Raw genomic sequence first — 26,838 nt, 5'->3', positions numbered from 1 at the left:
TAAGCATTTATTAAAATTCTGACAGGAAGAAATGCCGAAAAGACGAACAAATGACTGCTACACTTTTCAAAAATAGAGAAAAAATAATAAACCGTGAAGATATCTCTAAGTTCTGTCACATCATCAAAACTTTGACAAAAGTTAAAAAAAAGAAAAGAAAAAGATCGCTAACAGGTGTGACTGAGATGTTTTTCTTTTCGAATTTTTCCACTTTTTGTTATTATAACAGTATTTCAAAATCTACTGTTTTCTTTTTCAATCTATAATTCATATAAAAAAAAAGTGTTACAAGTTTTAAATTAACCTTTCTTTTTTTATAAATTACGTTAATTTGGAATTCGTATATATTTATATATTCTTAATCCTTGAAAAATGCTAATTCTTGGATACATTTTTAGGTCTAGTAAGCCTACAAGACCATAAAAACATTACTAAAGCATAATGTAAAACAATTTTATAATATTCAGGATTGAACTAAAAGTCAGTTAACCGTTATAAAGACTAACTTTCTGTCTTATTCAAATATTTAATTACTTTATAAACATTACAATAATGGTTCAAAATGATACGGTAGACCCCCACTATAACACTGTAGATAATTCCGTGTTATATGAATTCCATGTTGTACGAGTCACTTAGATTTTACAAATACGCGAGCCGTTCACAGCCCGGCACACGTATGGCAAATTTAAACGTATGTAAATGCGATGCACTTATCTGTAAGGTTCCCCAAAGCTTTAGACACAGTTTTAATTATCCAACATACATTTGATTTCGATGTTTGTCGGTTCTCCCATTTCACGATAAATGTTTCCACTTGCATAGAAAACGTAAATTAATCAGTAACTACAATAGAGGTGATATGATTTCTTCTTGTATTATGTAAAGGTAAGAGGTGTTTGAGTTCTTTTAGAGTCTATGTCTTTCGATAAATAGTTGGTCGTCTAATACTGTACTTTAATAGGACTGGATCGTAGAGGAATTCGAAAGTAATTTTCTATTATTTCGTTTTCATGTAGATATTCCGCGAATTAAGACAAATCTTCGCCGTGTTTGCCCGAGATTAGTGCATTAATCGTTCGAATTTGGTGGATTAGTCACTAATGCCAAATTACCACTAATCTTAGAATGATGGAAAGCAAAATCTGTAATCCTGTACTTAAAATAGCCATTAATACTGAGATTTTTTTAAATGTAAAGCTACTGAAAATCGATTGTTAAATTTAAAAATATATTGATGATAAAATATGCAGATAACACCCCACGTCCACCCTCCAAGAGTAAAAATCCTAGCACCTCTGTTGACTGTATAATGTTATACTTAAATAATTGCTCGAATATTTTAGTGAGAAATCGTTATTGGTTTTAATTTAAATGGAGCGAAGTCAATTAATAGCTGTGATAAAAATCAACATGGACTTGTCTTTGTCAATACTTGACAGCCAGTACTTGAAACGAATGACATTTAAATCTATTAACGAATGAAATAGTATGTGACGATTACGATTCTATTTAATGAATAAATANATATATCACAAAAATTTTATTGTAGAAACACGATTAAAGTTTAAATTTTATATATTCAAAGATCATTTAATCTTGTCAATAACAATTTCTTACTATAAAAGGGAGTCTGACAGTGATATTATAATACAGATTTTAATAAAGTCAACACCATTGTTTTTAAAAAATAAATAAGAAGATAAAAAAATTATTTTTTTTAACTACAAAGTCAATATTGTTACTTCGATTTAAAAAAAAAAATTTAATAATTTCCTCACGACTGTTCACGTTCTCGACAGAATAAAAAAAAAATAAAATGAAGAACACAAAAATAATTATGATCTAAACTGAAAATAAAGTCTGCGTGTCGTAAATTAATAAAGGAAAAAGTTCAAAATTAAAAAAATCATTACTAGTTTCATACTCTTCAAAAGACAGCTTTACGAAGTAATCAAGTTTTATAACACTGGAGCATAATAGAAAAAAAATATATAAAAAAATTTTAATTACATAAGCTTATATATTATTATTTTATTTCTTTTTTAATAATAATAAAAAAATCGGGCCATTGAGTAATACAGAAATTACTTTTCCTGGCAAAGAATAGATGTTTCAATATTAACCAATCGATTTCTTGTAAGTTTGTTCAATTCTTTTATTAATCCATCATTTCTACTGGATCATTTCTACTTGCAGCAGTTTATGACAAGTTATACTATCATCTTTCTACGGGATTAGAGGTAAAAAAGAAGATGAGTGAAAATCAAAAGCTTCCTGCCGTCCGAAACATTAACGTCCATCAAGACACGTGCATGTCACTTCCAAACGGCTTCCAGCAGTTATTGAATGTAACTAAAATACTGATACCATTCTAGCGGGAAAAGAATAGAAGCCAGCATGTCATCTATCATTTTATTAGCCTTCTCTCTTTGCTTAATAAGGGATGTCATTGATTTTCTACTTTAATGGTAGTTATGCTACTGTAAACATTACGAGAATACGCTACGATAGACATAAGAATAATAAAGTTGTGTATTTACCTAAAAATGCGCAGGGAATTGAACTGAGAAATGTTTTCTGACTTCGCACAGGAACGCCCATGTCAGAATCTTGCATTTCTCGGATCAGCTTTTCCATCTGTAAAAATAAAAAAAATAAAAAATTCTGTAAGTATTCTTCAGGCTTAAAATAATTTTAAATCTTATCCACAAAGAATTCTCAATCCATACGGGAATTTATATATTTAAAAGAAAAAAAAACTGGAATAGAAATACAAAGAATAAAGGTGAAATTTAAGTTATATCACAAGTTTGAGTTTCGGGAATAGAAGACTGATTGATAGGACTGGGAGATTGAGATTTAGACATAGAAGACGAGAAGAAAACAATAGATTATTCATGATGGTTTTTTTTTATTTAAAGAATGTAAAGAAATGCAAGAGAATGTCCAAGAGAAAGAGAACAAAAGTCTTTTATTAAAGGCTTTTCTCAATTCATTTACAGTATTTATTTTCTATTAACACTTGTTAATAGAAAAAAAAATACTTAAAAAGTAAATTTAAAAAAAATGATAAATATAGATGTATCAAATTTATGATTTACTATATAATTTAAAATTTATATCCCAAATCCATTGTAATCAATAAAGATTTAAAGCGCGCATATTCTAGATATTATCGAAAGAATAAATAACAGATGTTCAAACAGAATTATTGATAATAGACGAAAAAACAAAAATAAATAAACAATAAAAATTTTATATATTTCGGGTCGTAGTTGTTTTAATCTTTTTAATTCTCTAATGGAATCGATTTCTCTATTCAGAATAAAAAAAATTGAAATTTGCTTCTTCAACGTCCTTGTATTGTAGAGTTTCTTTTCTTTCGTTGTAGTATTGTTTTTATTGAATAATGCATTTTGAGCTTTACTTTTTTTTCTTTCTTACAAAATTATAAAGATGATTTATTGGCATAAGTTACATCAGAAAATTGGAAAGAAGATCATACTCGTAAGAGATATTTGCAAATGAACATAATAGCAACTGTAAAACTCATCGAGATACCTATTTAGCATATTGATTTCGATTCGTTCCTATTCAAAATAGAAGTAAAAGTAGTTTAATCGAATAGAAATAAAAGTCACTCCTGATATCGTCTTGTTAAGTAAGAACTTAATCAATTTTCATTTTGTAACAAAAGGCAATTCAGAAATATATATAATATATGAAACACAACATATATACAATATCGATTTTAAATGTATAATTTACCACCTTTTAAGTTACATTATTCAGTATATAATTCAAACTATTTGAAATAATAATTAACACTTTTATAAGTAATTTATAACAGATTCTCTGTTTAAAATTGTGAAACTTAATACTATAAATTTGAAAATATATTTTCAAGAAAAATATGTGTCATCAGCATTAAATATTATTTTGAAATTTTATTGATTATTCTAATACTAAAATCTATATATAAAAACCGTGTTACTATTCTCGAGTAAAAGGATATTTATAGAAAATTAATATCGAAAATAATCAATTATATTAAACGAATTATGTATAGTATTTAAATAATAAAAAAAAACCTTTTCCCCTGCTTTAAATAGAAGAAAAAGACTTGAATGGATGCTACTTTAATTGATGCATTAATAATTAAACTACACATTCATCGAGTAACAGATTATTATCAAAATCAAATAATGTAATAACGATTTAATTAATATTTATTTGTACGTAATTATTATATTATATGCTTTGCTTTCTCGTAGAAAGCTTTCTTAAAACGAAGGATTTCTAGAAGCAAATTAACAGTAAAGGGAATAATATATTTATCCAAAATCTGAAGGGAATTAGATACCAGTCGTGACATCTGATGGTTTCCTTCTGTTAGTAAATTTCCATCAAAATCCAATTTTATAAAGGAAATACACTCGAAAGGATTTCACATAAATCTTTTTGATGCGGTACATCATCCTTTCTGCATTATTAATTATTTTATTTTCCTTATTTTAAGTACAAGACCAAAGTAAACAGAAAAATGGCACATTTAATTATGCAGAAGTAAAATCTGTAAGTGACGTTTCTTGTGTAAAGAAAGAAAAGAAGAAGAAGAGAGGGGGAAAAAATACATTCATTTTTAAATGTACTCGATAAATACACTTGAACGAGGCGTGTAATTTCTAAAATATTTTAATCAAATCCACTCAGTTTAATAACAAGCTTCTGTCAATTTTTTACAGCTTAAATTACCAATTAATTGGTTCGAGCTTGTTACGAATAAAATGATTTTTAATAAGTTTCTTTGGGTATAAATAATTAAGATTCGGTTTACTCGTATTACGTTCAGATTATTACGAACGGGAAGGATTGACGTGACGTTGAATCGTGCTCTTCCGAAGCTCGAGTCTGTCACGAAAAGTGACTGTTGTCGATTGAATCTGTCAGGGGAATTGCCGAACTGAGAGATAACAGAGAGAACAGCAACATTAGATACTCTTGTTATCCAATCCTGATAATACATATATCACGCGTAACATATCTAAATCTTATAAAAAAAATATTCTATACAAATATCATTAAACGAAATCTATCGAAGCGCTTATCACTCTCCCAATCGATTATTAATTTTAAATTTTGAAAGATTTTTTTAGCAAACTTCGTAAAGAATTCGGGATTTATAAACGAAATAAAAAGTGTTTGAAATTTTAAAAATGTACGTAATGCCAATAAATTTAATCCATAAACAAGATAATCGAAAAAACACGGTATAATCTTATAATGTTTAAGCGCAAAAATAAGATTATTCAACAGATTTAAAATTGATTCTTATAGAAAATATTTTAAAAAATTTCCATTATACTTTGATACGTTTTAACCGTAACAATTACGTTTTTTTTTTTTAAATTTTATTTGTAATAATAAATAAATTACATTTGTAATGCCTCATATATTACGTCATATCTGAGTATAAAAAGTATACGAGATTACTTTTAAATATAATTAAAGTTTCTTAAATCGGTAACGAAATTAGAAAAAAAAACTAATCTGCTTCTTGACTACTTGTTTACTCGTTTAAATATTTATTTAGTAAACTAAAATCTATTTTTAAGTATTTAGTTGGAAAGTATAAATTTAGTATCTTATGTTAGAAGTTTAAAAATTGAAAGAAAAAATAGAATAATAATTAATTACTCTTTTAAATATATATATATATATATATATAAGAGTTTTAATTCCACAATCCCAGGCCACAATCGATCTCTGAATGATCCTTGTATAATCTAATTTAATTGATAAAATTTATATCATGAATTGTAAATCGATTTTAGTGAAATATCTACAAGAAAAAAAAATATATTTTTTTTCATTAAAGAACAATTTATTTCAATTTTATCAATCGTTTTTCTAATTTTATAATTTATAACCAGAGGATAATCCATTAAAAATCAAGTAAGGAGTTTAGGTAATGTCTGACATTTTTAAAGCCAAAAATCAATTAAACGTTTTCCTCTATTCTCTGATATGTATATACTGCTGTTGGTATATATATATTACATAGAATATATATATGATAAATAGATTTATTTTCAAATTTACATCAAATTTGATCGATTGTTCTGTAATAATATACAGAGAAGCCTACTTATGAAACAAAAATCGATCTTTTGCTTAAACATTCAAAAATTGCTTCGGCTTAAAATATAAAAGAAAAATTGATTTATTACTTTAAACAAATTGATTTTTTTTTCTTCTTTTAAAAAATTTAAACTGTTTTTCCTTTCACTAAATTTTTATCCATAACTGAAAGAGAAATATATACTCGTATATATATATCGCTTTTATTAATGTCAAGCGATGATATATTGAGGGTGGATTTTTATTATGGTTCGAATGACCAGGAGATTAGTTGAAAATTCGTTCTTTTATATTCAAATATTTAACAGCGAACTACATAAAACAATCACCGAAGCGTATATACCTACACCAAAAAATAATGCCGTGTAATTGAATCATAAATTTCGTCAAAGTAGTGACTTCGCCTTTAAATTCGCAATTTTAAGCTTAAAAATAAGAAGTTTTTGGATAATTTATAAGTTAAAATAAAACTGTTTGCCTCCGAAAATATTCCATATCAAAGTTTTGCACTCGTTTTAAAGGACTTATTTCTTTATGTTCAAGAAAATGTATTAAGAACGTAAGCATTAAACGTTTAAGTTAATGCGGTGTCGTTTCTCTCTCTCTCTCCTCTTCTTTCTCTCTTCTCTAATTGTGTAGAATAAGGAAAGTAATTAACATTAACTATACAAAACAGATTAGCACAAGGATTTATAATGCTGTCTATAATTAAATTTCATATTCCTCAACGTTTCATGCAATGATTCATATTACGTATAAATTTATACGCTCAGAACAGAGAAATAAAATTTTTAATTTCTACTCTTCGTATTTAAAACTATTATACATTATTAAATTTTAATCGAATGCGGAATTTTTTTTATTTATTTTTTTAATCTTGGTCTGCATATTTATTATTTATGTACCCACGAAGAGCATTTCTTTTATTTAATCCACGTTTATAACGATTGTATTTCGTCTCATGACTGTCTTCTTGACATCTTGTATTTCTCATCATAAGGTATAAATTATTAAAATCACCTAAAAAAAAAGATAGCCTGAAACATGAACAGTAAGGCAGCTGATATTTCATTTTACTCTCAATGCATAATAATAATAAGTAAAAGTATAACATAACCTATAGAGTGGCGGTTAGTTTATCACTATACAGATTACTTGTATTTGAAATCATTACGTTTTAATTATTTAGGAATTAAATCTACGATGACAAAAGCTTGAAAAACATACACATATTACTGTAGCAATTTTCTCGATTTTATTTTTCCTTCAACAAGAGACTCTTCTTCATGTCGAAACTTTGTAATGATGGCTGCTGCTACCTCCTGGGCGGCATAGAATGATAAATTCAAATGTATTTTGTAGCGTTTTTCAAATATAATTAGTTTACTGCTTATCCTAGTGTATCATTTTACATCAGCTTTACCTCTTTACTCACTCTATTTTATATAATTGTCTTTATATTACGTTATATGAAAACTATCTATTATCTATAATAAATTTATCTTAAATTTAACTTCTAGATTTTAATATCTTTCTATAAATTTGTATATTTCTATAACGGAAAGTAATAGAAATAAATTGGAAAAAATTCATATTATTACTTTCTTTCGGCGGTTGTATGACATTCAATACATAAAATTGATATTTTTATAGTTATTTTGGTTTAGATTTTCATAATTTAAATGCTTCTTTCCCTTAAAGAAAAATTCAGAAAAAATTTAACCAAACCACTAAGAAAAAAGGTGCTTTTTATATTGAAATTTTTCAATATTTATAAAATGTTTTCGAAAATTTAATTGAAAAATTTCTATTTCTATAAATGTTTCTTACAAGAAGTGTACTTTTATATATAATTTTATAAATGTAAGTCTCAGTTTTTATTTTATTAAGTTCATAATGTTTACAATTCCTTAGGAAAAAAAAACTTTAAAACTACAAAGAAAAGTTATTACGTTATTTATTATCTAGTTTTTTTTTAAATATTTATTTTGATAAAAATAATAATTTAATGGCTTCTGAACAAATTCCGAAAAGGTAAAACAACGAACTATTGTTAGAAAAACGAATGTATTAACTAAATGCCTATATTAATAAAATATGAAAAGAGATTTAATAAATGGTCATTAAAAGTAATTCGGGTTAAGAAGAGATTTCGAAAGTAGCCATTGAGTTATCTTTTATGCTCAATCATTAGACTTTTTCTCGGATGAAGAATGTAGTAGATAAGAGCTTTTTATTGAATCGCATATTCTCGCTTCGTCGAATAATGAAAGATTAATGACGTCCATTCTAAGACCAAAAAAGGAAATTAATGTTATGTACTACCATTTTGCTTGTCTTTTACAAATTCTCCTTTCAAAATGAAACTTTTCTTGTTCTAAATAAATTTATTTTTCGCACCGAAATTTCGTAAGATTCTATACTTTTTCTTCCTTATCTTCCCCTTCGTAATTCTATAATCTTATTTCTGTATTCGATAACTCAGTAATTGAATAAAAGAAGTTTAAATATTTATTTTAATTACGTTAAAATTCATCACAANATTTTCCCGGTTGTTATGTATATAACACGGGAACGTATTGGAATCGTGTCAAATTTGATCCTCCAAGTTCTTGTAAGTCTCGACGTTTCGAGACCCTCTGAATTCGAAAAAGTCAAAAATCGTGGGTGAATTCCATGAACGTTTTTGTTGACGTCTATTTCGTTTAATATCTCAATATGGGGTAAAGATTAAAAAACGAAATTGGGCATGGTAACTCTGTATATAAGGGCATACATGCTATAAAATATTGTTGATTAAAGTTCGAGGGGTTGGAAAAATGGAAAGGTCATTTGTCATATTTCAAACGGGGTTATACTTCATGAAAATCTTAATTGTTATTATAATTAATAATATAAAAGATATTTTAAGATGCTTAAGAGGAAGCTTCAAAAAGCTTATAAGAATCTTAGTTACTGTTGAACTTGCAAGAGTTACAAATTTTCATGGCTTTCGAAACATCTCTCCAAAGTCCATGTTTTAAACACAAAGAGAGATGATATGAATCGATTTTATTTCAATGAAACTTCAAAATCTCTTTGAAGAGTCGTATTTACAGTAACAAATAATCTCCAGAAAAGCTCTTCTCTGGTGGTGTAATAAAGTTCGTTTCAAAGATATTTTCCAGCAGAGATCTCTTTTTTTTTTACCCCCCCACAGAATAAGGTATCAAATTTCAAATCCTTAACTGAATTCCAAAACTAAGACATCTTATTCATTAAATTATCACTAGAACTCAATCCTTGTAGACATTCGAATGGTGTTAAAGTTAATAAATACTTCTAGGAATAATAGTCTTTTTTGACGTCGAAATTAAAAGAATGTTCCAATTTCAAATTTTATATTTTGTTAAGAAATTTTTACTAGTTAATTTTTTTTTTCAATTTCTCGATAAATATATCTTAAATTTCATTGTTTTAAGATTAAATATATTGAAATGATCGATTAAAATACGTACTGCATGCAAAGATAATCGATTTTAATTAATAATCTACGGGCCTTATTACAAGGAAGACCAGAAGAATTATTTGGCCAGGGCCTCACATTTACGGAGGCCTCAAAAACATTTTTTTTTTTTTTTTTTACAAATAATCGCCTGGTATCTTTTGTACATAAAAAAAAACCTTTATTACATACGTAAAGAAAAATAATTCCGCATTCATTAACGAAGTGGAAATTAATAGACTATATTAGAAAATTATATGTTTAAATTATTATAATCTGTTTGAAATTCTGACACTTATGCAAGAAATTTATTACTTTTGAAGAATAAAGGCATACGAAAGATAAAATGTATATTGAGACTCATAAAAAATTTAATATTTATTAATAATTAAACATTTGACAATAAATAATACATATTAATAATAATTTATTAGAGTTCTAAATAATATTCAACATCATATTATTACGCCGTAGGGTAATAAAAAAAAAAGTAATGACTAATAAGTAATATGCATTTAGGGAATTTTTATCCAGTGATGTTTTTTTTTAGAAGCTTAAAGTTATTGTAACGTATAAATTGGAAAATTGTTTGAAAGAAATACATAGAAAAATCAATATTTCCGACGGTATTTATGTATTTATGGGTGATACTTTCTTCAGAAAAGTAATTATTAGTACCAATATATATGTATTACTATTCCCTAACTATTGACAATTGTTATTAATAGCTTTGACATTATCCAGTGTTTAAAATATGAAAATTAATTAAAATCAGTCCATATTATAACATTATTTGTAATAAAATGTTAAAAATATTCATAGAAATTTAATGTGAGAATATTTTTTGGAATAAACATTAACAATATTTAATGTAGAAATTATTAAATTAATTCTTTGTATTAGAGTATAAGTGATATTAATTAGAAGTTCTACGTAAAGAAGAAATCTCAAACTATATATTATTTCACAATATATCGTTGTCTTTTTTGTCAGTTCTTCTGAAAATCTTTTTTCTTTAAACGAATTAAATCTCTTAAAGTATGTGATTATCAAATTGGGGGATGCTTGGATGCAATAAGACATAAACGAAGTCGACACACAGAGCAAAATGTCAGGACGTACTGTATATACAACGAAGTTTTAATATTAATCAGTGGCTCTAATGATTAAATATTAAATGCCACTTAAGATTATTACTGAAGATAAAGTTGTATTATAACGCATATATTTTTTAAATTTTTTATAGTTATTATTTTACTATATTTTAGCTCTTATATTATATTTCTATAAGGAAAATTAAAATTTTGATGCCTAATTTAAATAATAAAATGTTTCAGAATCTAAACTTCTATATAATTTCAGTTATATTGACTTTTATCTCTCAATTTATTAAACGAAATAAGTTACGAATTCACTAGAATCAATCATATCGGGTTACAAAGGGAAGTGATTCAGAATCGAATTTGGTACCTAATCGCAGATTTTCATGAATAGATTTAAAATATTAAGCATTTTCTAGCTTTCGGCAGACTCAAATACTCTTTTCCTCTATTGTAAATTTTTCTGTCGCTGTAGATTCTAGATTAAAGTTTAATTTTCTCTATTTACAAGGTTCTATTTGATTTGTCTAGAAATTTTTCTTTACTAAATAATGAAAACGTAGAACTCTTATTCTCGGTGATGTTCGTGAAGAGAAAATCACAATTAAAATATATAAAAGTCATATGTTTTAATGTGTGTTTAAATCACTCATACATTTATAAATCTATACAGTAGACCCCCCTATAACACTGTAGATAATTCCGTGTTATATGAATTCCATGTTGTACGAGTCACTTAGATTTTATAAATACGTGAGCCGTTCGCAGTATTTGTAAAAGCTAAGTGACTCGTACAACATGGAATTCATATAACACGGAATAATCAACAGTGTTATAGGGGGTGGTCTATTGTAGTTAATATTATTTTACATATTATAATTTTGATACATATTAAATACAATATATATAAAATAAAACTGCATTTAAATTTGATACTTTTATATGCTATCAGAGACTAAATTTCTAAACTTCTAATTTAATTGATTGTTATGAGATATTCAGGATGTTAAAAAAGCATACATTTTCTATGATAGATAATACACATCATAATGAGTGAGAAAAACTTTAGTAGACAGGTCGTAAAGAGCCATTTCTGAAAGATATAATCCGACAAAGACTGGGAATTTTCGAGAAAGTTTGTGACACTGTAAGATGCCAAGCATGCATGGAAATGAAAAGAAGACATGTAGAGCATCTACCGTAAATATCGAAGTAAAGATTTGGCAAGATTATCTTATCTTTTCATGTCACTAGCCACACGTAGAAGCCAATAAGTCGGCCATGATACCAACATATAAAATTGTCAATACCTCATAAACAGATAACTTTTACTAAGAATATTTTTATGGTCTCGAAATACTTAATACAGTTAATGTGAAATTTGAGCAAATCGAATCTATTAGCATACAGAGTTATAAGAATAAAGATAGATGTTTGAATCAGTCAGATTTCGCGTTGTTTTATCAACATTTGGAAACGCTTCTGAACATATATATTCATAAATAATTCAGTAAGAATCTCCTAAAATAAATACATTTAATAATAAATACCTTTAGTAGCGCCGAATAACCTGGAGCAGTCCAAACTTAATCAAATTTTGTATGCCGACGTTCCAGGAAATGCGGAAGTGATTTCCACGGGGAAAATGTAATTTCAATATTTACCACTATAGGATTTGTGACTATAAGAGATAAAATGCATCTGCTCAATTTCTTAAAGTGTCATAACTGTAGAAGGACACTCACAGCATTGTTTTCATTAAACTGCTTTACAAGAATTTCGGGCACGATTATGGCTATCGCTACTGATCTACAATAATATTTCACATACGGTAGATAGTTTTATATACTATAGCACGTGTACGTTACACAATTGCTACGTGTTTTTTTTTCGCTTGCAGCGCCAAAAGTTCCATAGTAGTGAGTTTAAAATTAAATTTTTCCTCCTTGGAAATCTCTTCCGCAAGCCAGTGTACAAAATTTGGTTGAGTTTCGACTGCACATATTCATATGAAAACTAATTTCCAACTCTAAGAGATAACCTAAGTTTGAATTATTTCTACCACTTAACCTACAATAAAATATGTATGTTTAATATATATTTGAATGAATTTATAAGTCTATGTACTGTAAAATATGCCATCTCTAGAGCTTTCTATTGCCTAAAATAGTCAGGAATCGAAAATTTAGAAAGGACTGTATACATAAGTCTGTTAACTTATATGTTTAGATGTTAATTAGCAATAATAAATAGTACAATTAATATTTATATATTGCAATAATATTTAAATTTTAAATCATTGCATGCGCATTATCTACAGTAGACCCTCTCCCTATAACACTGTTGATAATTCCGTGTTATATGAATTCCAGGTTGTACGAGTCACTTAGATTTTACAAATACGTGCGCCCGGCTGTGAACGGTTCACGTATTTGTAAAATCTAAATGACTCGTACAACATGGAATTCATATAACACGGAATTATCAACAGTGTTATAGGGGGGGTTCTACTGTATTGAAGATTTAAAAATTATTTCACACATATTACAAGTAATTCATTTGATAAGAAAAATTCAGAATTTTAATTTAGAAAAATTCTGAAATATTTGTTACGATTCACAGTTTTGCTTTAATCTATAAGTATAAAAATTTTTTTTATTTCAAAAATTTTCAATTTGGGGGTTTAGAAACAAATAAAATTCCAGAGAATTCCTTTATTGCAATATATCTTTATCTCTGACTAGCTTCGAAATCTTTTACCATTTTCAAAAATTTATCTGCCAGAATAAAAAAAAAAAAAACATATTGAAAACAATAAGATAGAACTGTTGAATTGAAGTGAAAGAATATTTTAATTCTGAAATTACTGATTCTATTTTATGATCGGTTAACCCCAAAAAATTTAAGCCTATCCTTCTGGGAATTTATACCAGAAAAGAGATAAAAATACATGAAAATAATTATTTTAAAATATTGAATTATTTGAATTGATATAACAAAAAAACTACCAGAATACATTACAGTAAAACCTCGTTAAGTAGTAGTTTAAGAGAGAAAAATTTCGACTTCGATTTAACGATTTCAATATCCGATTTTCTCAAATTCTTCTGTGGTCATAAATTTTCTGTTGTCAAGAATCTGTTTAAAGAATGATTACAAAATTGTATACAGTTTCTGGTATATTTTAGTGGAATAGAAGGGATGTACCACTCAGAACGCTGGTAATATACTATATCAGTAAAAGGATATGGATGTGAGATTTTAATGGCGTAATGTTATGTTTGTCAAGGAGCCGTAATGTTTGTTTATGTTACTCGTCTGTTTTCACAAGGAACATAAAAGAATGGATCTATCAAAGGCTGGAGAATATACGGGAAAATAGGTTCGAGTTAAAAGTACCGACAATTTCGATTTAATGAAATCATATTATATAGAAAACCCTATACACTGTGCCTCACAGTTTCGAGTTAATGAACCAGGTTTTGCTGTAAATAGAAATCCTTCACAAACATTTTGGAAATGAGATTTTGAGAACGAAATAAAAACACTTTTAATCAATATTATATTTTAATTAAATTCCTAAACTAATTTCAAAAAGTTACATCCAGTAGTTTTGATAAGAAATAATTTTATTAGATAAGCTACCATTAGCATGAGAGTGTATGAAATTATATCACTAAATAAAAAATAAATAAAACTTGAATTTTTAAAAATATTTATTAATTTTAATTTGTTATTTAGAAGTAAATAATCTCAAAAAAAAATTTTTTTTAATCTGTGTTAATAAATTAAAATATAAGAACATACTATACATGATTAATGTACAGTACGGTACATTTATTTAGTCCCTACCCATACGCTAATTCCTGGATAAAAAAATTAAATATTTTAAATGTTACCTATTAAAGTAGTAACTGTAACAGTGAAGAAAACATTGTTAAAATTTATTTGAGTGAATCACAGTTTCATTGTATTTTTAATTGTTATTACGTTTGTCAGTTTAATACATAGAAAAATTGAATTAAATGCTATTATTTAGATTTCAAACAGAAGTTTAACAACCAGATTACAAAACCAATTAGCAAAAATTCTAATTCGGTAAATCAATCAAATAAAATGCACCATTTTTAATTAATTAAATTGTATAATTGGTTAGAGTTATACATAAGTTACAATATTAATTATAATTAAAATTTTATATCAATACTTGTGGATAATTGAAAATAGTGGAAAATGATCACCGCTTTTGAGTAATTATTGGTTTATTATTGATTCGTATGAAATTCTAACCAATAATGAATTAATAATTATTTAAAAGCAGTGTCGTAACCAGAGAGCATGAGTTCCCTGTTAGCATAACGTAATAACTCTACTGTTAACCCATTTTACAAATTATATTCTACATATGATATATATGTATTTTTTCATTTATAACGGTATAAAATGAGAATATGATATTTTATAGTGTACTTTTTTTATTCTTGCAGACCGAAATCTAGGAAGATAAACTTGAGCTTTTTGTTCCGGAGAGTCGTGTAAGGAGATAACCAAAGTCAATAAGTGACATCGAAAAAGAAATAAAATATAATTATTTTACATTGTAATTTAAGGAATTCGTATACACTGAACATTATTTCATATTTTGCTTGGGGTAAACAAATTTCTGAACATTCAATAACCAAAAATATTAATAAGAAAGTGTAATGTAGTGGATCCTATAGTACTTGAACTTCAAACAGATTTTTATGAGCAAAATTTTATTTATGTAATAAAAAATTATTTGAAAAAATCTTTTTTTTAGACATATTTTTATTAAAATAGTTACATCGATTGGCGTAGCCTATGCCAATAATGTCAAATAACATAAATATGTCTTCCGCTATCGTTCCAGAGAAATAAAACAATGAATAATTCTCTATACACACATTTTTAGTTAAAGAAATAATTATAAAATTATAATAATAATAATACCAAATTATATATCTTAATAAAAATAATTCATTTACATAGATAGTTATCTATGCAAATAAATTATTACTATACATAGAATATGTATAGTAATAATGTTAATATATGTTACTATACATAGAAAGATAGAAATATAAAATGTATTTTCTTTATAACTGTTTATACATTTTAAAATTTTAATTGAAAGAAATATAATATAACTAGATGTTATAAAAATCTATTTAATTAATTAATTATTTATTTATTTACATTTTTTTTTTGTTTTTTAACCGTTTTATAAATTTTATCGAAATTGTTTATCAATAAATGTTATTCTGCTGCAGAAAATCGTTTTAAATTTAAATTATTTTGTAATACTTTTCGTGATATATTACATGAAGGCAATAAACAGTGTTGAAGGAATTTTATTGCAGTCATGTGATATACGTTTGCTTAATATATTGAAAATGTTCGAATCCCTGTTCGATAAATATTTCAGTTTCTGAAACTTTAAAAAATCTATTCGATCAAAATGACTCTTACAGATTAGAAAATATTTAAATTTCTTAAAGTCTTCGAGATTTTATTTCGATCGGTTCATGTTTCAAAATATGGGATTCAAACAGGTACTATTAGACATAAAGTATGGCTTTCTTATAGAAAATTTTTATCGAATTTAATAATTGAAACACAACTCAAAGTAAAAAAAAAATTGTTTAAAGTTTTTTTAAGGGTAAAAGACTCGTTATCTAGTGCCCAAAATACAGTCCATGGGCAAAATCCTGCCTTCAAATATATTTGACACAATAATAGAAATGACTATAGGCCTGTTTTTTGAATATATGGAATATACAAAATATTTTTGGGTCACTTGCCAATCGAAAAGTTTGGGCACCACTGATCTAAAGAATCATAATTTATAAGTAACACCATATTGGAGACATGTCACAGTGAATTTCAAAATTATAAATTAATAAAATGCTGTATTATGAAAATATATATTGATACAAGTATCGGTGTATACGTAAATAATAAATTATCTATATATATATTATTTTATCTGTATTTATACTTAGTTATAGAGTATCACGAAGTTCCATTACTCCTATATGAAATTGGTAAATAAATATCATTTAGCACTCCTGCGACATAAATTTTATTTATTGCAATACAAACAAAGAAACAATAGACTTAATAATTCAATATATCAGTATGTTTTCCATCATTTTCGTAATAAAGAATGCTACCAGTTTCGTTCGTCTTTTGTATTATTTGAAAAGTGTGGTAAATGAAAACGAATCTTGCAACTTCGAAGCCATTAGCGATACTATAATATTTAATACCAGATGAATACGTATGATATACTTGATAATGGCTAATTATCAAGTATATCATAGTATGCATAAGGGATTTTGTGACTATACATTATATCTAAATTGGGCTCAGGCATCGCATTTACGTGGGCTTCAAAAGACTATAAATTATTCATTCTATTATATTTCTTGTATATTAAAAATAAAGCAACTTTGATTTTTTTCAAATTTCATTATCTAAAAGTATAACGCAATTTTTTACGTTTTATTATTTATATATACAGGAATAAGTGGTAATATTTTTACAGCATGTTCTAAAGGTTCAGGGGATCCAAAATGTTTTATAAACACAGTCCTTCAAATGCATTGCATCAGCTATAGAAGTGTTTAAAGTTCAAACTAGCTATCCCTATAGCATTGCTAAGCGTTGCGGAATGGGCTCAATCTCGCTGCCCTTCAGCTTCTTACCTTCAGAACCTTGCTAATACGTAAGGTCTGCTCGCATTTGTTGGCACTTTAGTATAACACAGAAGCTGAAGAACAATGATATTAAGGTTTTTATGCAGCGCTTATCAGTGCTACAAAGCAGCATTTTAAATAATAGCTAGTCTAAACGTTAATTCATTTTAGCGCTGAAGAAGTACGTTTAAAAGTCATTTTTGAATCCCCTATGTCTCTAGAACACGCTGTATAAATATTGCCACATCCTGGCGAAACACTATGTGTACATATATAATTATATATATATACACTAGAGACATCAAAAAGATAAGTAACCCGAGCTTCTGAAAGACTCTAAATACGGGGCGCTCTCGCTAATCCGAACTAATCATTGCACGGGTTTGTTCGGATTAGCGGAGTAGAACAGAAGATCAAAGAGGACTACAGATTAACTCTTTCCGTTCTGCAAGCGTTAAGAGGGTCTCTTTTGCCTACACATCATGGATTGAGCCAGTCCCACCACAGAAATAGCTGGGTGGTGAGCGTTCTTTATCATCAAGGTCAGATTTAAACTTGTGCTTTAAATCATAATACGAGAGGTCATCCCCCTCTACAGGCCCTAAGCTATTCTGGTGGGGTTGAAGAATAAAACAGGCCTTTCTCACCATCCATTGCGAACCTGGACACGGTGGGTTTGACTTATCCTAATGAAATTTCTGATTCTCCGATCCGAACTCGAACCCGGATCCATCAGAGCGACATGTTATCTGTCTACTTCTTTAAATTATCGCGCGTGTAAATTATTAAATTTGTTTAATTTGAAATATATATATATATTAAATATAAGGTTATTAAAAATGTCAACAATATATAATTCTAAATCTCTTGCTTTGACTTATTGATTAGATAAGAATTCAAATATTGACAAAATATTGTTTAGATTAATGCGAAAAAAAGTTTTTTTGTATGTTATTTTGATAGAAACTGGTCAATGGAAATTTTTATGCTAAATAACAACAAAATTTATCTATTCACCGAATTGAATAAATTGAATTTTAAATTCAAAAATTGTTTATAGATTGACATTTTATTTTCCAGAGATACAAATATTTTTATGCATGCAGAAATGTCCTAAATTCTTTGTCATGCAAAATACTTTTCAATAATGAAGTTTCCAATGAATGAAGATGGCTTATTAATTCTTATGGGCTATAGAACGTGTGAAAATTATTAAAAACGAAGTTATTAAAAATATTTTATAAGATGAGTCGAAATACATTTTAATCAATTAAACTGAATAAAAAAGTCTTTCCTAAATATAAATAAAATTAAATAAAAATACATCACGTAATATTCTAATAGTTAAGAACATTTTAAAATAAGTTTTAATAATTAAATTTAAAAGTGCGAGGCCATACTAAGCTGTAACTTATTTAATTTATGTATTTATCTGCCTTTAATTGTAAGCATCATTATCTAATTAAAAATATCAAAATTAAAGTCTTATAAATTTACATTTATTTTAAAAATCATTTTTAATTTAAAAAATTATAGAGGATAAAATAAAAATATTGGAAAATTTAGGATTATTTTTTAGAAGAGTATTAGTGGAAAGAGCATTGGATACTTGAAGAAAGTCTCGATAGCCACTATTACATCAGATCCTCTTATTTACTAAGGATCACTTCAGGAAATTTTTTTCTTGTCTTGTTATAAAATTTTACAGAATTAAAAAGTATATCATCTCATAGCATCCTTCAAATAACATATGTATTATTTCTTTAAGTTATTTATTAATACTTTATTTATCTTTAACAATATTGATAAAAGTAAATTCTATATTTATTTCATTTTTTCTTATTTATGAATTTAGATAAAATAATAATAATAATAATCTCGAATGATGTACAATATATACAAAAATGATAGATTACTATTCCAGACATTTATAACTGAACTCAATCTAAATATCCTTTTTCAATAATAAAACAACTAAGCAAATTTTCCATATATACTGTACTTTATAAATTATATTCTACAGTTTAATATACATGTATACACTATGTTTAAAAAATATATATTTTTTATTATTTATCTGAATATAAATATTTAATCTTTTAATAAAAAATTGAATTTCAGTAATTATTAAAATATTTTATTTATAATTTCTTTTTAACTATCAAAAGATTTTGCATGTAATGTACAGTTTTAGACTTTCTTATACTTAGAAAAATTAATTAAAATCAAGAAGAAAAATGGGCTAATTAAAAAACTTTCTTGCATCCTGTCTATTGTCTCTCTTTCTTTTTCCTTGTTAATTATTTTTGATCAAAAGTATGTAGTAATCAAGAAATTTTTTTTATTTTTATAAAGGTGTATAAATAAATTTATTGATTTTGAGTTTGTATTATCGAAAAATTGTATATAAAAATTCCCGATAAATGAGAAAAAAATGCATTAATTTTCTATGTTCTCGTTATAAAAATAAACTTTGCTATTTAATAATACTATTTACATATTAACTCTATATAATTTTTAATAATTACAAAAGTTTGCTTATAAAATATGTCGTTAATAAAGATTATAATGCATAATAAAGTCATAATAAAGTTTTAACTTTCTATCGCTGGTGTTTTTAAAAAGAAAAGCACTTTATATTTAATGAGGAAAATCTTAATTACTATTCTTTTCCAACTTTTAATTTGCAAAACTTTAAATATTCGACAGGAAATAATTAGCAATTTATGTGTAACTTTTACATTCATTCATATACAAATTTTAGTAAATTTAATAAATAAAATAAAGTTCTGATAAACCACAAAATATAAAGTTTTTTTTTACTACTCGCATTACCTTTATATTATCTCTTGGTATTTTATGAGGGAGTTATCGGATATAATAATAATAATAATTATTATATTAATTTGAATTTATAGGAAAATTTGCTTATTCTAAAAATCGATTTTTTTCCTTACACTCTGTTTCTTTTTTTCGTTTACATTATACATACAGAATAAGTATATTCACCAGGGAATGGAAATCGAAAGCATAAGTCTATTACATTTTATATTATACTGTATATACTTTACCATTTCGAAATGAATATTTTATGTTTCATATGTATAAAATAAACAATTAAAACAATATATATATATATATACGATAGTTTGATATGTTAATTTCTTAACCTTGATATTTTATTACAAAGTTTTACTACTAATTGAAATAATATGTGGTATTAGCATTTAAAAAACATTCACTATACGACTTTCTATTAAATAGAGGATGGCCCTAAAGTCGATTGACCGTGTTTTTGAAGGTATTTCGATAACTTTTGCAAACGTTTTTAGGTAATAACGTATTTAAATAAGACACAAATATCGTTTTTTATATTGGTTAACCGACTTTTAAGCCATTCTTCATATTATAGTAAAAGACTATATCAAAATAATGGTAAATAACCATTGCTTAAGAAGACAGAATTTAACTGTTAAATAAAAACATTGTATATAGAGGTATAAAGTAATATATAACACGTTGTGAAGTTTTTGTTCTGAAGTCAAGAACCTCAAAAATCTATAGATTTTTGAGGTCCTTGACTTCACAAACGAGACTTTGATGGCTCTTAATCAATCATTTTTCTTGCCAACTGAAATTGAATTTAATATTGAAAATTTAAATATAAAATTAGATTTAACAGAATATAAACTTATTATGAAACGAAGCCAATCAGAATAATTTTTATTTAGTCGAAATTAAAATGTATTCCTGGTATGTCTCGCATTGCTTCTTATTGATAAATATTTCTTAGACTAATAAAATATAAAATGTTTGAAGTTCTGGTTTATATTCTCTCTGATCGTAACACGTAATTATAACTCATAATATGCCAATTATGAAGCAATGAATGGAAACAATGTCGTAATAATAATAATAATACCTACTATAAACTGATGCAGAATATTAATATAATTACGCTAATATTAAAGATTATCATTCATCAGCAAAAACTCATAAGAATATTTTTAAATGGCTTTTCTTGCACTGTATTTACGAAAAAATGGCAGACCTGAAGATCAAAAACTAATCAAACGTTGTATAAAATAATATACAATGTAATATAAACAGTCGATATAGCAGCTACTAAATAAATACTAAAGCTTATTAATTATGTATTATTATTATCAACTCCAAGTCGAAACTGATAATTAAAAATGCTTAATTAAATGCTGGTAACTATAAATAAAACTTTGATTACAATAAGCGAAAATTTACAGTCGACGCCCCTGTAACACTTGATTATTCCGTTTTATATGAATTCCACGTTGTACGAGTCACTTAGATTTTACAAATACTTGTGACGGGCTGTGAACGACTCACGTATTTGTACAATCTAAGCGACTCGTACAACATGGAATTCATATAAAACAGAATAATCAATAGTGTTATAGGGAGGGTCGACTGTATATTATTTTAAGACTCGCTAATTCTTAACATTAAATGTCTGATGATATCAAGCGGATTCTCTGTAATTCGAAATATAAAGAAAATTTAGAATCATTACATTAAAAAAAAAAATTTAATTTCACTAGTTTTGTGCAAAATGACGTGTATATAGAATACGGCAATATTAATTCTATTTGAGATAAAGGTAAATAAATATTAGAAGATTTAAAATATTCTCCTGGGAGAAATATCCAATTTCATTTTAAGGAAATATCAACATTCAACTTGTAAAGTTTGAATTGTTTAATTAATAATATAAACCTTTCATATTTTTCTACGCTGACTTTAACTTCATTTTATTCTTTGGATTCATATGTGAATTCTCCTAGAAAAACATTTTTTTCCTTATTTTTTTTTTTAAATTTATCTCTTCGGATCTGTTATCATTTCTGTTTTAAAACACAATGTCCAAAAATCAATTAACCATTGCAAAGACTAAATATTAGAACAAAAGAATAACTTAATCATAATTTATTCTAAAGTCAATTTATATAATTCATATTCGTAAATGTAATATACTTTACCTGAAACACAGAAATAAAACGTAGTTAACATATTTTTGAGCCAATATACTTTACCAAGAAAAAAGTATTTCTAATGCTTTATAAATGCTGAATTATGTTTTATTTAATTTTAATTTATTTAAAAGCACGGTTATAGAATATTTAATATTCTGTAACTGTACTTTTAATAAACTAATAATATACAAGAATATTAATAAAATTATATTCTTGTCCCATAAAAGTAGGTAAATGTAATCCCAAATGAGAATTTATTTGAATTTGTTTTTTTGAAATTAGGAAGGATTAGCAGAGATTTAAGTAAACTATTTATTTAGTTATTTTTCTTTTTTTAGTAATTGACCTCCTTTTTCACTTTGACAATATAAAAACATAAATAAAAAAAAGGAAATCGAATTTGGATTCTCCCGAAGAAAGTATAAAATGATCGTTTTGTAGCCATTTGTATTATTTATATATTAATATAAATTCTTATTTAAGTGTTTCTCATTAATTAGACAATATTCTTTTTTTTTATCTACTTATTTTTTTTATCCATTTCTAATCTCTACTATTGTATTTTCAAAGAACATTCAGGAAGTAAGTCCGAATCATTCACGGTTATCCGGGAGACATTACCTGAATATTAATATGTCAGCCGGTGAATTACTTTCGTGACAAATCAGTTTGTTCAATTTCCTGTATCAATAAAATCGGACACGAAAAAAAAAAGGAAATTTTCTTTTAATAATTGATATATATATATATTTTTTATTCGTATATTTTGCTATCGCAGAACCACGTTGTATTTAGTATTCATAGGTTATGCTGCATGTAAATGGGTAAACAAGTTTATTTCTCGATCAATAAAAGAGGATTTTGCTCAATCTCCAAATTAAAGACGACATAACTTATTTTATTTTATTAACTCAACTCAATTTTTAAGAATATGAAGAACATCAGTTTTAATTAAAGCATCATTTATTTGAGTTCGACGAATTTTATTAGCAGATGTACTATAATCCTATCAAAATATTTTAAGATTCTTGTGTATATTGTTTGATTAGATTATGGAGCTATCTCTAATTCATTACCAAAATTAATCTAATTATAAGAAGTGAGCAATTACCACAAGAGACAAACTTGTTTATTTTCTTCCAGATACGGTACAAAGTATCAAATTATTCTCTTTCTAATCTAGCTTAAATTTATATTCATTGTTTACAACTAATGTAATACAGTATTTCTCAAATATTTTAATAATAAATATTGATAATAATGATACTCAGAAAACAAAACAAACAAATACCGTAAATGCCCTGGTATAAAATTAATGGCAATTAACGAAAAAAAATAATAATAATAAAAGAAACGAGCAATTATTTATTGTGACATCGTCACAATACCGGGCTACAATTTTAATCATATGTTTAATTTATTTAATTTAAAATATACGCTCTCCACCTCAAATTACTAGTGGCTTGTCCCTGTATACAATACATCATACTTATCCTTTAATGTGCTGCTAGTGTTTTATAATTTGTATATATAACAAATAAGGATCTTATTTTGAACAATTTTTTTATAAAGTTTATAAGTAATAAAGCATTCGAATAAGAAGAATTTAGTCTTTACAGAGGTTAACTGACTTTTGGATCGTTCTATATTGTCCAATCTATAAAAGTACAGATTCGAATTTAATTTTTATAAATGTTAGCTTTAATCTGATAGTAGAAGAGATTATAAAAGCACGAAAGATTTATTTAAACAATTGAAATGATTATTTATAAGGTAGAACCACGTTCATAATATAAAGCGTGTAATGTTCGTAATACCAAAGAAGTATGATTAATCGTTCGTCTAATGGCGTGAAAACTTCGATATTTAAAAGAAATTCATAAATTCCTATTATTTTTAATACGATTCAGATCGCATAATTGTATTTTACTAAAGCAAATTTGCGTGATTTTACGGACAAATTGTAGCATAATGGTTTTATGAATTAGTTACATTCATACAACGTTAAGGTCCACGTGGGAAGAAGAGTTTTCTCATATTTTTTGTTGCACGATGTGAGTAGAATAGCAACTGTTGTTGTATATCATTCTATAGATAGATCTCCAATCAGCTGTCTTACTATGGGTTATTTATAGCAAGAAGATAGTGAACTTCCTTTCTTATAGTAAAAAAAAAAAAGACGTAATAGGCAACAAGAACTTTCAGGAACGTTTACAATAAAGACTACAGGAATATTTGCATTGAAAGTAAATGAAATAGTTATTAAAAGTAATTAAAATTTTTAAATATCTATAGATTACTTGTTATAGAAAAATCTCGTGTATTTTATTAATATATATTAATATATTCATTCAAACAGCTTAAAAGGTAAAATTACTATATATATATCATAAACAAAAAAAAAATTAATAGATTATTTTTAGACTTTCTAAAATATAGAACTTATAAAATTTAAATTTATTACATTAGAAAAAGCTAATTATTAAATTAAAGTCTTTATATACGATCTTACGTGTCATTTAGTCACAGTTTTTTTGTCTTTTTATCTTTTATTTTCCCGGTTGTTATGTATATAACACGGGAACGTATTGGAATCGTGTCAAATTTGATCCTCCAAGTTCTTGTAAGTCTCGACGTTTCGAGACCCTCTGAATTCGAAAAAGTCAAAAATCGTGGGTGAATTCCATGAACGTTTTTGTTGACGTCTATTTCGTTTAATATCTCAATATGGGGTAAAGATTAAAAAACGAAATTGGGCATGGTAACTCTGTATATAAGGGCATACATGCTATAAAATATTGTTGATTAAAGTTCGAGGGGTTGGAAAAATGGAAAGGTCATTTGTCATATTTCAAACGGGGTTATACTTCATGAAAATCTTAATTGTTATTATAATTAATAATATAAAAGATATTTTTAAACAAAATTTCACACGAGGTAGTGTCACACGCAATTATTATATAAGACAAAGGCTTGTAGCTTTTGTCTGATATACCCACTCTATATATCAATACTTTTGATAAGTTATAATGAAAAATTTATGTATTGTACATCATCAATGTTATTATTATTATTAAAATTCAGTCATAATTCTACTTTAAAAACTAAGTATCAATTCTAGTTTTTAACACAGTTTAATTCTTAATTATAATTCAATAGGAATGTTTTATGTTGTATTCAAATTATTATTTAATCACGGAAAATGAAAAAGTAAAGTTTAATGTTAAAGTGGGTGTGTCAAAAAGTTAACTGAAATACTAAAGAATCAATTAATGTGATGAGCAACCTTTATAGAAACTCTATTAAAATAATTTTCATTTAATAATAAATGAATGAGGAGAATTATTAAGTGGTTCGTATGATATTAATGTAAAAAAAGAAACTATTTAAAATTGTTTATAGAACAACGAATTTTAAGAAAAGAGATGGTAGAATTATTTATATTTCTGTCAACTTCAGGCGATCGTTTTCTCTTCAAAATGTTTAATATTTTTTTAAAAGGGTTTTTAACTTTTCGAATTTTATTTTATTAAATCATTTATACAATACAGAACGATACAGAAAGAGCTATTATTTCATAAATGTCTAATGTTAATGTGTTATATAAAATATAGCTTGTTGAATTATTCAAAGAACTGAGAAGTATTTCATAGCAGTAAGATGGAGGAGTATAGAAGAAAGGGAGAAAAAAATTAAAAAAGAAACTGAATAGATGCTTAGAAAAGTATAGAAAAAGCAAAACTCAATGGTAACAGTACGAGTTGAATTTTAGAAAGTTCTTAAAATCGATTTCTGAATTGATTTTCCTCAACTTAAGTGATAAAATGTTTAAAAAAAAAATGTATGATAAAAAATTATGATAGCTAATTACATGTAAACAGCGATAGGTTGATTTATTTATAAATAAATATGTATAAATTAAATTAGATAAGGTTGATAAGTAAGGGAAAGAATTAGAAGAGAATTGACAATAAGTTATGAAGACAAAGTCTANTCTAATGCTTTATAAATGCTGAATTATGTTTTATTTAATTTTAATTTATTTAAAAGCACGGTTATAGAATATTTAATATTCTGTAACTGTACTTTTAATAAACTAATAATATACAAGAATATTAATAAAATTATATTCTTGTCCCATAAAAGTAGGTAAATGTAATCCCAAATGAGAATTTATTTGAATTTGTTTTTTTGAAATTAGGAAGGATTAGCAGAGATTTAAGTAAACTATTTATTTAGTTATTTTTCTTTTTTTAGTAATTGACCTCCTTTTTCACTTTGACAATATAAAAACATAAATAAAAAAAAGGAAATCGAATTTGGATTCTCCTGAAGAAAGTGTAAAATGATCGTTTTGTAGCCATTTGTATTATTTATATATTAAT

At 25.9% G+C, this 26,838-nt stretch overlaps 1 long non-coding RNA gene across 1 annotated transcript in view; it reads right to left on the bottom strand.

The window, feature by feature from the left end:
- Window positions 1-2,114: 2,114 nt before the first annotated feature.
- LOC111638368 overlaps window positions 2,115-26,838 on the bottom strand; it is a 44,982-nt gene continuing 20,258 nt past the window's right edge. Inside the window, exon 3 of the long non-coding RNA XR_002758853.1 lies at window positions 2,115-2,640. This is a non-coding gene — a long non-coding RNA (uncharacterized LOC111638368). The remainder of the gene's footprint in view (window positions 2,641-26,838) is intronic.

Source organism: Centruroides sculpturatus, unplaced genomic scaffold (genome assembly GCF_000671375.1).
Source record: "Centruroides sculpturatus isolate CEXI.00-Female unplaced genomic scaffold, Cexi_2.0 scaffold1014, whole genome shotgun sequence".
NCBI classification, from domain to species: domain Eukaryota; kingdom Metazoa; phylum Arthropoda; class Arachnida; order Scorpiones; family Buthidae; genus Centruroides; species Centruroides sculpturatus.
This window is presented reverse-complemented; position numbering and strand designations above follow the sequence as displayed.